The sequence below is a fragment of the Pseudorasbora parva genome, chromosome 8 (assembly GCF_024679245.1).
Source record: "Pseudorasbora parva isolate DD20220531a chromosome 8, ASM2467924v1, whole genome shotgun sequence".
NCBI classification, from domain to species: domain Eukaryota; kingdom Metazoa; phylum Chordata; class Actinopteri; order Cypriniformes; family Gobionidae; genus Pseudorasbora; species Pseudorasbora parva.
In genome coordinates this window covers 39,247,245-39,261,483 of record NC_090179.1, presented here as the reverse complement: position 1 = coordinate 39,261,483, position 14,239 = coordinate 39,247,245, and the positions used below count along the sequence as shown (strand labels likewise).

The 14,239-nt window shown below is 40.1% G+C and overlaps 1 protein-coding gene across 2 annotated transcripts in view; it reads left to right on the top strand.

The window, feature by feature from the left end:
- The first annotated feature begins 2,677 nt into the window (after nt 1-2,677).
- auts2b (activator of transcription and developmental regulator AUTS2 b) overlaps nt 2,678-14,239 on the top strand; it is a 33,728-nt gene continuing 22,166 nt past the window's right edge. Inside the window, exons 1-2 of one of the 2 annotated variants that reach the window (XM_067451203.1) lie at nt 2,678-2,824; nt 2,952-3,032. The gene's annotated coding sequence lies outside the window, so the exon portion shown is untranslated. Of the gene's footprint in view, nt 3,033-14,239 lie in introns of both variants that reach the window. The other variant, XM_067451204.1, reaches the window with a different exon arrangement.

The window sequence follows — 14,239 nt, the reverse complement described above, 5'->3', positions numbered from 1 at the left end:
GCGCTGGATTCATATCCCTTGTGAACCCTCCTGACAGGTTTGTTATCAGTCGGCCTGGCTGGCAATCCCTAGGGAGATGGAGCGTAGCTATTAAAGGACGGGAATCGGAGTGTGTAAATGTCAAGTAAGCTGTCATCAGTGGATTTCATTGCGTCCACGGAAGTCAAAAGACATTGGCTCATATTCAGGGTGTTAAACACGGTGACAGTTCTCACCTGTCATGAATAATTTGCCGACGCCATTTTGTGGAGCTGATAAAATCGAGCAGACAGGGATTGTTTTGTGAAGGACACCATCCTTGTCTGCACCATGGCTGCCATCCTTTGGTGCAACAACTGATTTCAAGAACATACAGAGTTATATTGACGCATCAACCATGACCATCAGCCTTGGAAATTCTATACTTTGTCACCATTGTTTCTGTCTTCATCTCTCTCAGTGAGAAGCCGCTGGTAATAAAGCCTTGCTTTCCACTACATTGAGCATAAGGAGCACCTGCCATAAAGCTGATGGATGAACCTGGCTGACTCTGCAGCAGCACCTTGCGAAAATGGGCACAAGGGTCAATTGTTTAATGAGAGTCAATATCACCTCTGAGTAATTCCCTTACTGACCAATTTGAAAATTGTAGTCAACAACTAATTTCTTAGGCTCTCTGAGAAATCATTTTTAAACATATTTCCAATTAGGGGCCAAGTACCGAAGGTGTGACGGCAGCTATTGTAATCGTTGCTGTTCTTATATTATAGTAATTATTATTATTATTATTACTTCTGCTGCTATTGAGTATATGGCCGCCCATAGAACCGCTTTCAGGAAAGTTATAAAATTTGGCACATTGATAGAGGAGCAAATTTGGAGAACTTATACCTCTAGTGCTACCAATTATCCAAATTTCCATGTGCTTTTGTGCTAATAATTTTTAAACCATAAGGGCTAGAGACAAATGTATTGTACCCTCTGATTCCTTGGCTCAAAATGATTTAATTTGATTATGTAATTTTCCTTAAAGGTGCACTATGCAACTTTCCATCCACTGGAGGGCGCCTGTTATAAACAAAGGCGTAGTTTGATGACGCCAAGTGTGAGCGCAGTATCTTGGGACATGTGGTCTTCACCTTAAAGCCGGTGGAAAATAGGACTCGGGCAGAAGTCACGTTCATGGTTGCGGTTATTAATGTTACTGTAGTGTAAAGCAGAGCAGGACCGAGTGTTGTGGAGCTGAGCACGGCCGCTGGACTGATTATACAAACACACGGCTCGCGAGTACTGGGGCTTTTATTATGACGGGACGGGACACAGTCGCCGGGCACGCGCACTTCTGCTTTTTCTGGTCATGATTATAAGGTAAAGCAGCTGTTTATCATATTAGATACATTTAAGTGTGTTTAAAATTATGACGTTACTCTGTGCGTTCGCTCGGCGCTGCTGTGATATGTTCACACTGCTAAGAGTAAAGCGCTTCTGCAGAATAAAACTGAGGGTAGCGCAGATATGACGCAATTGACAGGCGACTCGCTCAAACGCTATGCTGACACCTCCCGGGGCATTGGTTAAAATAGCAATTTTCTCACAAATTTGATTTACAAATAGTTGGAAACATTTGGGATATTGTAAGTACTCAACTGAACAAAATATATAACACTGGCCTAGTGGTTTTTGGATATTTTACTGCAAAAATACTACATAGTGCACCTTTAATGAAAATATTCCCGCCATTTCAAATTTAAATTGAGCTTGGTCTAGTGATAGCCAGACAACATCTTTAGAACCTGAAGGTACTCAAAAAACTTCAGAGCAGCGCCACCTTGAGGTCAAAAGTTGTAAGTAAATTTCCAAAAATGCTAATCACTTTTACATTAGCCTATTATAATTAAACTGATTGTAATAAATTCATTGGATCATGCTGAGAACATTGAAACCAGTGACCGAAGTAACTGAACTTCCTGTCCGCCATTATGATTTTTATTTTATTTTTTACTACTTTTTAAAACTCATACTAGACCATTTGTCAGATTTTTACCGAAATCCGATCGTATCATCTTCAGACCATGTCGGCCAAAAAGTTATGCATCTCATGTTCTCTGCAATACTTTGGCATATTGACACCAAACCGTGTTTCCTCACCTCACTTTGACCACACCACATCAGTTTCATAACAGCGCCACCTGTTGGTCAAAAGTGATAAACCATTAAATAATTACTAATGACTATTTATTTTTCAGCCATTTTGTCTAAAATCATCTTAAAATGTCTTTAAATGCTTGTTGTTACAGTTGATCTGATATTTTTATATGATGTATTATCATGTTCTTTGTGCTTGACCCCAATAATTGCTGCTTGCAGCTATATTTACAAATTTATGTTAAGTTTTAGTAATTTTTAGTACTTCAACCTATTGTATTCAAATAACATTTCTAATTTTGTATGGTTTTAAAGTTGAAGTTCTTCATCTAATATTTATTTGATTTTATTTCTACTTTATTTTAAAATGCCAAAATGATTTAATATTTTTTCAATAACATCTTTGTAGCTGTCAGCTATAACTAAGCAAAACCAACGTTTATTGAATTATTAACTTTACTACTCAACATTCCAACATCGGAGGAAAGTACTTGATAACAGTCTTGTTTGCATTCTGTGCTGTTTCCCTTTGAAATGCAGTGTATCTGAACACAGTGATGGGACTGCCAGATGGTAAGCATCCCAAGGACGTTAGCAAGCCAAGACTCATGCGGAGCCATCGCAGAATACAATTTGTTTCATTGTAACAGCATGCCAAGGCAGGCTCAGCGGTGGGCCGGTGTGCTCCATGCTCTCATAAGTATGCAAGAACAGAATGAAGTGAAGCTCCATTATACATAAAGTCTGTGTATGCTTATAGGTAGATGGACCTCTGTAGTCTTTATACAGTATACAAAATAACTGATTATGAATTTTTTCCCATACAGATTAACAAAAAAAGGGAGGTCATCTTAGAGGGGTCGTTTCCCAGTGTATCTTGGAAAGATGACATCTTGCTTTCTGAGCTGGTAAGTGGAAGCAAAGCTTTAAGTGGTGTTTCATGTGGTGCAGAAAATTTGAACAGCAACACATCGAGCTTAAGTAAAGGAGAGCCAGAAATAATGTCTCGTTTGCACGCTCTCTCCCTCCATCACCTTTACGTTTTCCTATGCGTGTAACGAGAGTGGTGTCGTAGCAGGGGAGCGGTTACCCACAACAACCCAATTGATTCTCTCCGTTCAAAAAAGCGGAGTGCGTTGGCAGTGTTTTCCTGATCTGTCTGTTCTCTCTCCATAATGTATGAGGTGTTGGAGGAGCCCTTCATTAGTCTCTGTTGGGCCGGCTGGGCAGGCTGGAGATGGCTCCCGGGGCAGTGCTGGACAGAGCTGTAAATTGGATGGCCTGCCCCTGCTGAGCCAGCAGCCAAGACTGCGTGTGTGAATTAGGGAGTGTGTGCCAGAGAGCAGGCGGCGGTGTTTGAGCTCTGTAGGGAAGCTCATGGCTGTCAATTACTCTGCGCCAATGGAGCCCCAGCGCTGGCACTGTGATGGACCAGTCCACTGCTGCCATCATTACCAGCTCCAGTGGACTCCCAGCCCTCTGCCATATGCGCCCACTCAGGGGTCTCCGTCTGTTCAGCGTGGCAGGGATCAGGGATGAGGAAGTAAATGGACCTTAAAATTGATATTGGGTGGTAGAACTCACAAGCTCCTTTATTCTCTTCCCAACATCCACAGGCGAAATTCGAAACTAATTTATGGAGGATTTTTGTCATTTCTTGTATGGAAATAGCAGCCTGTTATTACAGTAAATGATGCATGATAATGGATACTATTCATCAGCCGCTTGTTTCTCCTCGGTTATAAATTATCAAGCGATTCGTTTTCCAAAGGCAAAGAGAATGCAGAGAATGACCATGCCACTGTACCCATAATTGTCCATTCTGTTGCATTACATGGGGTCTGGACTGAAACAAAAGGTCCGGTCCAGCGGTCACTCAGGTTATTAAAACATATTATTCAATGCTCACATATATAATGTAATAATCAATAGTAATTCATCATAGTTTAAAGGTAAAGGTATAAATATAATGCTATAATCAACACTTTTCATGATTATTTAACCTTGAGAGCTGTAAAAGTAAAAATGTCCTAAAAACTTTAGAGAGAGTTTAACATGCAATACTAGCTATTTCATATGCAAAGATGTCAGCCAATCACAGCAGGGCATTTACACTTCAGTCTCACAGCAGACACGCCCCTTCAAACAGAGCGTTCAGATCAGAGGCTAAAATCAGGGTAGGACAAATGCCTTTTATTTCTAAATTATGACCATTTTAGTATCAAAATCATATTAACGTTAAAGTGCTCCCAGGAAACATTATAAACAATGCAGTTAATGGCCACTTTACCAGACCTGCTGCTGCCTGCATTTCCATCGCGGTCTAATGCACCATGAAGATTAGTTCGGTGACGTAGGACTGTGTGCGACTTTCCAGAGCCCGCTGGATTTCATTTTCCACAAATAGGCTTAAAGGGTTACTTCACCGATTAGCATATGGCTTTGTATCAGTAGAAACCCTAGAGTATATTTGAATGATTGTTTTCCTATTTGAAATTTTCTATAGGAATTTTTGGCCAGAGGCTAAAGACTACAGCTAGTAGAGGGAACTATTTCCGCATTGTTTCAACCTGTCCATGGGGATCATCACACTCACAGCACTCGGCTCGGGCAGCCGCGGGCATTCATGTAAATGGAGCGGTGCGGAGCAAAGTGAGTGTTTAAACTTGACTTATGAGTGTAACTTGACTTATAAGTGTTTAAACTTAACTATGAAAGTTAAGCTTACAAAGGCATGAACTGTAAACGTGCCATAATGAAAACGCGCTGTAAATGTTCTCTAACTGAACTGATTTTATGAAAATAAACCTCGTTGTCGGTCCATCTGTCGTATTTTTTAAACTTCATTGTTGATTCGAATACCAAACAACTCTTACTGCACACACCGCTACAGACATTTAGGTTGAAATAAAATACTGCGTGAACTCAACCAATCGGCATGTTCAGCGTACAAGTCCCACCCCCGAAAGTTCCTTCATTTAGACCCTGGTTTCTGTGGTCAAAACACACCGAGGACTAGTGGTGGGAAGTTTGAATCATTTTACTGACTTGGATCTTTGAATCTTGTTCCGCAAAATGAACAAATCTTTTTTCCAAGTCATTTCGTTCATTTAAGCAGAATCTAATAAAAATGTTACATGTAAAATCAACACGTTTAGTAGCCTAGAAATCTAGACGCACCCTAGCGGCAGCAAATCTAATCTGCCCGCGAGTGTCGTCTAGCAACTCTCAATACCCTTCTGAGCTGTATTCCCCTAACTCTTGCCAGGCCAATCACATCGTGTATAGAGTAGGTGGGCGGGGCCATAATGATGACGGCAGAGTTGCGCTTGCGTGCTTCTAGTAAACACAGAAACTGGCGAACGGCGGTCTGTCGAATCAGCTTTGATCGTGACTCTGGAAGACTTGGAGTTAAGCTTTTAGAACAAAGAACTGCACCTAACGCACCTAACACATCTTCCCTTTTTAAGAATGACTTCAGTTTTGCCGACCGGATACGGCAAATGTTTAATCTATCAACAAGCTCTTTCACCTTCGTTGCTCTGGTTGGTGTAGCGCTATCCTATCGCGTGCAGAGGGAGTTTAAAAGACAACCGTTTATCCCGCCGCTCGGATTGAGCCCTGTCTATGGTCAGTTTCCAGACCAAATATCTTGATGTGGGTCTGGCTTGTCAGGCTAGACATTTAGTACTTTTGGAATAAAAAAAATAAACTATAAGCTAATGCAACTTTGAGAAAGAAATGATTTTAAAAAATCTTAATTTTCTTTAGTCACTTCACATTTAATCATGTCTATTCCCTAGAAAGATTAGTAGCTAGGCTACACCTCTCATGACTTCTGGTTCGAGCCGTTAGTTTTGTCATCATGTCCGATCTGGGCCGTGACAGCCTCATATGTAATACATGCGTCCGGAAACAGAAAAGTTTAGTTCTCTCGAGTCTGCAAGTCATTCGTTCATCAAGTCCCAGCCCAATATAGGCAAGGCTATGCAGTCCCCGGAAACAGAAGACATTCGTTCATCTCGAGTCTTCTCGTTCAAGTTGTTCTTCGGGTCGGACTCTGAGTCTCGTTCTTTTGTCACATGACCACGCCGGTTCAGTGTCTCACAACATGTACAACATTAGAGTCGTATTATTTATTGACTGCATGTTGTAATATTTTTGTTATAAAATCATCAGAAGATATGGGCAATAAACTGTTATTATGCCTATCCATTCTGACCAACCCAGCGTCCAGGATTCATAGGAAAATCAATCATTAGTTATAGGCCTACTAGCTAAAAAAACTGAAGAAAAACAAAACAAAACTACGTACTTGTTTGTGAGGAAGGTTGTGAATGAACTATTTCTTTGTCCAACACGGCTGTCATGTCACGTGACAAAAGAACGAGAATCGGACCGAAAGACTAAAGAGAACGAATCATTTCTGTTTTCGGTACAGACTGCATAGCCTTGTTTATGGAGCTGGGACTTGATGAACGAATGACTCAAACCCGGACTCGAAAGATGAACTAATCAATTCTGTTCCCTGTACAGAACATATGGGATGTTGTGCATGCCTGGTCAACACAAAATGAACGAATCGCTTTCTGAGAATGAATCGCTGAGAACAAATCGCTCGTTCTCGAGTCATATTAAAGATTCGTTCAAAATGACACATCACTACTGAGGACCACCCCAAAGTCCCTAGTTCCTGGGAAAAGTTCCTGCGGTGGAAATGCAGCTAAAGACTGGGAAAAATAACCTCTAATGTATAACATGAGTATGTGAAGTATTTTATAGTCAGGATTTACAGTAGTGTTCCTCAAGTACAGGTAGTGTAGTGCTGCCAAGGTCATGGGTTCCCAGAAACGTTCAGGAAATGCAAGCACTGATAAAAATGTATCCCCTGAGTGTAGGTTGTTTTGGATAAAAGAATCTGCCACATCCATACATTTAACATACTTTATATAAAATATATCTAAACCTGCAATAAGCCAAAATGGATTTGAAAGTTGGCAAAGGTTAAATTTGACATATCGATGAATATAACCACCATTTATTTAAAGATACAAAGATCAAGCACAAAACGAAGTGATAAACGGCAAAATCTGAAAATGCCATTTCACGACTGTCTTTGTTGTGTAAATATGCTAATTGCTCAAATGGGGGAAATTAAAGTGCACAACCTTTCCTGTATATTTGCTTCTACATGACAGCAAACGCAAGTGAACTTTAGCATCCTGTATGATGATGATTTCTCAGGTGGGTTTTTATCTGCGTTACACCGGGGGGCATTGTCACCGATGACATATCACCATCTCTGCAGGAGCAGTTTTTTTTTGCTAGTAATTTAAATGTGCGGAGGGGACCGTAATTTGTTCTTCATGGATAATATGACCCTTAGCGGAGCAAGATCATGGGTCGGCTGAAGTGATATTTTCTGGTAATGATGGTCATACATCATTCCTGACGGCGTGGGTTTAGAGGCTAGCACATCACTGCCACGTCCTCTGGGACTCGCTGCCATAAACAAGTAAGACATGAGCGCCCTGTGGAGGGCCGTGCAATTTTTACGAGCTTATCCTGAGCCCTTGACGGCCGGGGGCTGAGACTCTCACTGTCGGGGTGATTAATACCACTGAAGTCCTATCATCTTTCTTCATGGTCCTCCACTACTGGGGCACTACATTAGGGCTAGATGTCCTCAAGGTGATCTGCTGCAATCACTCTCACCATGTAACGGTTGAGGAGAGTCTACAGTTCTCTGAAATATAGCGCAAGCAGAGCGATTAGGTACTTCGTTGTGAAGGGTCGTATTGCTACAGAATGGTTGTAACTCTTGTAAATGGTGTTGCAGGTTCACAAGCTGTAAACTTTAAGGTTGACAAACATCAGTTATGGGGAACGGTTGACTTTTAAAGGGATAGCCGAAGATGAACGTTCTGTCAAAATGTACTCACCCTCATGTCATTCCAAACTAACACAAAAGAGGCAAACGAAGATATTTTAAAGGTGCCCTAGAATGAGTTGAAACAATATGTTAAATTGTTCTCTGATATCTACATAGAGGTTATGTGGCTTATTTAAGGGCAAAAATGTCCATATACAGTGTTACAGGTCCATTTACAACCCTCCAAATGTAATGCTCTGTTTTTGCCTTATTTGGAAGAGAATGAATATTAATGTTGAGCTCTGCTCTGATTGGCTTATTTCAGCAGCTCACAGCAGTTCAGTTGTTCAGCGAAGCGGCTCATGAAAGAACACAGAACGGCTAAATGACACTTTAAGCAGAACGTCTCAAATGGAGATTGCTAAAATGCATCTTACTTCAGAGCATCCTCGCGAGAGAGAGCTTGTGTGCATATGGTTGCCAGATTGTACGTGTTGAGTAAAACACCAGATAGTATACATCTTCTTTTCACAGAAAAGCTCTGATTGGGGGATTTAAATTACTGAAATATTGCAACCGCAGGCACGAACAATCTTCTTACATCCGCTTCAAGTTTTTATTTTTTAAACTACGTTTTAGACTTGTCTTTTTTCGTCAACGATATTGCATGTTTATATAAATTTAGTCACAATGTAGGCTACGCAGTGGCTGTGATGTACTCTGAAATACAAGCATGCGAAAACATCATACTTCAGTTCTCAAAAATATAAATACATATATTTGTACAAAATGAATAGCCTTGTCAAATGACTGTCGTTTTAACTTATATGGTGGAAAAGGTGACGTTTGCTAGAAGAATCAAGTGAACGATCTGTAAGCAACGTATCTACGGTTGTATTTTGTAATACAAAATAATATTACACTCTGTCATTAGACAGATTAGGTGTTTCCTATTGTTACTGTTCTAGCATCTTGCGTTATCTAGACAATGCTGTCTAAGAAACTTTCAATTTAATCATAAATTGTTTAAACAGTCAATAAGTGGATAAATCACTACTTAGTGCTTGCAGGAATACAGTTGCCCCTTTCTTCAGTTTAAGACGCTAAGCGAAGCTTGCTTGAAATTGGCCGAGCAAGCGAACGATTTTGAATTAAATTGTTGCGGTATCCGATTATAATAAACATCAACCATGACTGTTGATATTTTTTATCTGTAGGAAGGGTAAAGTCCTCACGTCCCTCACACAGCCTGGAACATGACGTGTGTCATGAGAGCTGACGTTTTTGCTTATCCTCGAGTGTCGCTTGTTTACCTGCAGTCCCGATGATACAGCTCCATCAGACAGTGAACACGTTCGGACATATGCAAATGTCGGGGGCGTACGTATAAATGATCCCCAGAGATTGCATCACAGGTGGCGTTAGGTTGAGAATAACTTACTTTTCCATGGTGTTTTTTAAGACTCACAGTATGTGATGTCCATGAAACGGAACGTATTATTTCACTATGGCAAGGTTAATTCAATTGTTCATTTTAGGGCACCTTTAAAGAATGGTTTAGCTGTTTTGCAAAGAAGGTCAGTGGGGTACAAAATGTGCAAAACCATTTTTGGACATTTTTTGCCAATCATCTCTTTTAGACACGACTTGTTTGTTGTTCCTTATAAGGACACATCCTCTTACAACTTGGTGAACGTGTAAAAAGGTCTAGGGTAAAACACTTCGGCCCTTGCTATTTATTTATTTTTATATGTGAAATCATGTAATGGTGGGTCATGAGTTCTTTTATATGCTGAGACTTTTCACGAGCTGTGATTTACCTTCACTTATGAATAGACTTTTATAGAGTTGTCCTGTTATATGACTTGAAAGAACTAGGTCAGGCTTCACAAATGAGCTTGATAAATGCATGTTTATGGGATTGATTGTCTGGTTTAAATGATTTGTTATTTCCCTTTAGACGTTAACAGACTTTGTAGATTAGGTGTCAGAGTAACAAGCAGCATGTAATAAAAGCTGTTCACATTATTCTTCCAAGATTGCTAATAGAGAAGGTGCGTAAATCACCCCCTGCCATTTAATTTTGGAACCAAAGAGGAAAATGATTTGACACAGCAAGAAACATCCCATCTGCTTCAGTCAGTGTTTCCCACATTTCTACAATTGTCCTGATTTTGGCTGAACAAATAATCTTAAAAATGATACTTATAACTAATGAGGATAATCTGGATTAGGTTTAGTTTACTGTAAGTTGGATCTGAAGCATTATAATGATATTATAGAGTTTGTAGTCCTCATAAATTATTTGCTATGCAGGTCTACAATGTATCGGCCAATATTAGAGATTTTTTTAATTAGTTTAATTGGTCAATATTGGAACTATTTGTACATGCTCATTATGTCTATGTTTATATTTTGATTATATTTGCATTTGATTATGTTAAAGTTATACTTTAACTTTATAAAAATGAATATCCATATTGTACATCATATTGTTGTGATGCCTATTTATTTTGACAAAATAGTATAAAATTTGATTAGTTATTATCAGTAATCATTTAAAACTAATGATTAGTTTATCGGTATCAAGGCTACTGTTTTTCACAGATTTTAGCTCCCTAAATCTCACAAGAATTTTGTAATAATCTTTAAAGGCTCTTTTCTCCTAAAGAAAGCACTGGCTTTTGAGTTGGCCTGCACGTAAACAAAGCCGAAAGAATGCACTCTGCCCCGTTTGATAGCTCTTTACCCACTCTCCTCCTCCATCTGCACTCATGACTGCAGTGGGAGCCCGACGATTATGATGGAAATCTCACAAGCCATTACCATGAAGAGGCTGGGCCCAATGCAGACAGCTTAATGGACTCATTTGTAATTGGTAGGGGGCAATGGCTAAGCTACCGTGGCCTTTGTGTGATTGAGTATAGAGGCATGCATGCAAATGTGACAAATGAATAGGAATTGAGCCTCTCAGGTTTTGTGCGGCTTTCTCCAGCTTTCCGTTCAGCCAGAGTGACCTTGAGAGGCAGTGCAGTAGGTGTTAAGAATGGCATAAAGAGGTGTTAACACTGGGGGCAGTGAACGGAAAGGAACAATTCATGAAGTCTAAAGTGGCATATTCATTAGCTGCCATATGAATCGGTTTGGAAGGAAGCTGTTGTGCAAAGCCGGGAGGTACACATCGGTTATGAGCACTTGATAAGTGGCATCTGAATGCTCCATGGGCCTATTTACCGCCCTGCTAAGCGAGCATAAAAGGGCACTTTCTGTGCTCCCTGTATGTGCCAGCCCTACTGAAGATCTTCAATCAAATCTCAAGACTTCTCATTCAGTGGAAAATGAGTCCTTGTGCATTGCTCACAGGTGATCAATGCTACATTCGTACGATTGAAGATGATTTTATATGCAGGCTCGTGACGAGTAACTGTGAACGTTGGCGGTTTCCCTAAGCCGCCAGTGTGAGCTTCATTGTCTGAGGTGTTTTTTTGTGCGGCATTGGGAAGAGAGCCTGTTCGTCACAGATGTCCAGGGAAAATTACACAAGTGCCTCATTAATGAATGGCTCAACAGTCTCTGGAGGTGGCCTCAGAGGCAGCTCTTTAATGAGCTGGGAACTCAAACACTGCCAAAGTTTACCTCGACCCTGCCTCTTGCGCTCGGGTCAGTCGGAAGAGCAATTCAATTCAGGGCCACTGAAGCAGAGGGGAATGGCCTCACGCTGATTTCTCTTTTGCGGCCCCAAAGGCAGGAATAATGCACTTTTGTCACACGCATCCTGGGGAATTACAGCTCCTAATTTGATTAGGGGAGATTTGATTAACTGGAAAATGGGGATTTCACTAAAACTTTCACATGCTTAATTTATCCCTTGCCGAGCAGATGCAACATTGTGTCATCCCAATGAAAGGGCGAATGGGAACCCTATTCAGTGGTTAGACGCTCTTTGAAATCCAAGAATATTGGTATTTCGCCATGGCTCTCACAAGTCAAATGCCTTTGATTATCTCTCCCTGGAAATAGCAGCGGCTGTCATGCGAGTTTGCGTACGCCGGCTCGTGAAGTCTACCTTGATCTGACAGCGTGGAATCGGCGGCTTCTTGCAGCACGTCTCTTCGTGGACTAAAAACTCCTGCGGCACTGAGTCATTCCATTCCCCAAACCAACGGCTCGCACATCTTCCAGTACATTAAGATCATGTATTTCATTTCAAGGCCAATTGGCCCTTAGTAATAGTCTCAGAAGGAGCTTGCCATTACAGACCAGTGCTTATGGAGGACAGAAGCTATTCCAAAGGGCAAGTATGGAGGAATCCATCCCTGTTAAAAATGATCTAGTTAAATCAGCTTTCTCTCAAAGGGCCATCGGGCCAAACCTGCTCTTTGAAATTAATAGCCAGACTGAAGCTGAAGGGCCAAGGCATCAATTTACTCCTCCTTCAGACAGAAAATCAGTGAAAACAATCAGGCCAAGTCTGCACTAATGACTTTGCCTTTGAGGAGAGTCTGCTAGAATCTTTCTGTTTAAAAGAAGACAGAAGGAAAAACTTGCATGTGCTCATTCTTCATTCGATATCTTTGGGGTTTTAGGGCCTAAAGCTGGGACAGATGCGGTAAATGCGCTACGGTAAACTGATTCTTTGTCATAATTACACAAAATGACTTCAAATGGACTTATTAGAATGAGCACTGAGTTAATAAAAGCCCTCGTTCCACTGCTCGTTTTCAGTAATCATCTGACTCATCTGATACAATTTAGCAATGATTTACTATTTTGTGTGAGTCGTACACGCTGTGCGTTGGTAATATATGGTTGTTTTTTGATACTGTGATGGCACTGTCTCCCTATATATGATCATTTCTCTTTTATATTAGTTAAATAATGACTGAAGATTATGTGCAAAAGTGCAGTGATTTAAATCTACGTTCTAAACAAAGTGCTGCTATTTGGTCATTCAAATCAAAAATCTGTTTAATACTTGGATATGGTTTAAATTACCAGCACTTACCAGTAAATCGCAGTTTCCAAGAGTCTTTTTTAACTTGCATGTGATTTTAAAAATTATATATATAAATTAATCTATTTATTGTTCAAATATAAATAATGCTTATAAAATAGGTTGAGGTTAGAGGTACAGCAAGATTGTGGTTGCAGTTTGGGTTTAAGTTTTCTTCAAAATTATGAATAAAAAATTAGCATTAGTGGTAAATAAATACTGATTTCAAACCTTTGTCATTATAGAGCTGTGTGTGTGTATGACTTCTCAAATATCACATATAAAGGTGCCATATAGCTTTGCTTTTAATGCAAACACTGAAATGTAATGTCCTGGTTCTTAGAGGGATAGTTCACACACAAATTACTCCATGATTTACTCACCCTCAAGCCATCTTAGGTGTATGTGACTTTTTTTCTTTCAGATGAATACAATTGGAGTTATATTAAATAATGTCCTGGCTTTTCCTAGCTTTATAGTGGGAGTGAATGGGGGACGAGATTTTAAAGGCCTAAAGAGTGCATCCACCCATCAAGAAAGGACCTCACATGGCTCTAGGCAGTTAATAAAGCTATTCTGACGCGAAACAAAGGTTGTTGTTTTTTTTAAAGAAAGAAAAATTTCCATATTTAAGACTTAATAAACTAAAATAACTAGCTTCCGACAGACGGCCGTACAAATATTTTTACAGCGAAATAATAACCCCTGACCTGACTTGAAGCACAGAGGATAGAGGAAAACAAAACACACTCACAAATTATAAGTCTAAAACAAGATTTTTTAAAGAGAAATGTCTGAGGATCGCGTTATAAGAGAAGAGGAGCTTAAGTTTGTTTCCCAACACTATTTGTTTGAACCACGAGAGGCGTCAAAGCTTACTCGGAAGCTATATAGTGCATCGTTTCACTTCAAAAGGCCTTTATTAACCCCCCGGAGCCTTGTGGAGTATTTTTATGATGGATGCATGCACTTTTTTTTTAGCTTTTAAAATCTCATCCTCCATTCACTGCCATTATAAAGCTTGGAAGAGCCAGGACATTTTTTAGGCTTAAGGGTGAGTAAATCATGGGGTCATTTTCTTTTTTGGGGTGAACTATCACTTTAATGTCAAATGCAGCCTTGGATTTAGAAATGCATGTTGCATGTCTGATTTAAATGAAATGCACAAGAACTACGCTGATATTAGACATCAAACTGCCATAAAATACCGCAGTAACATCAGGCTCAGCTAGACCCAGTCGAAAGTACTG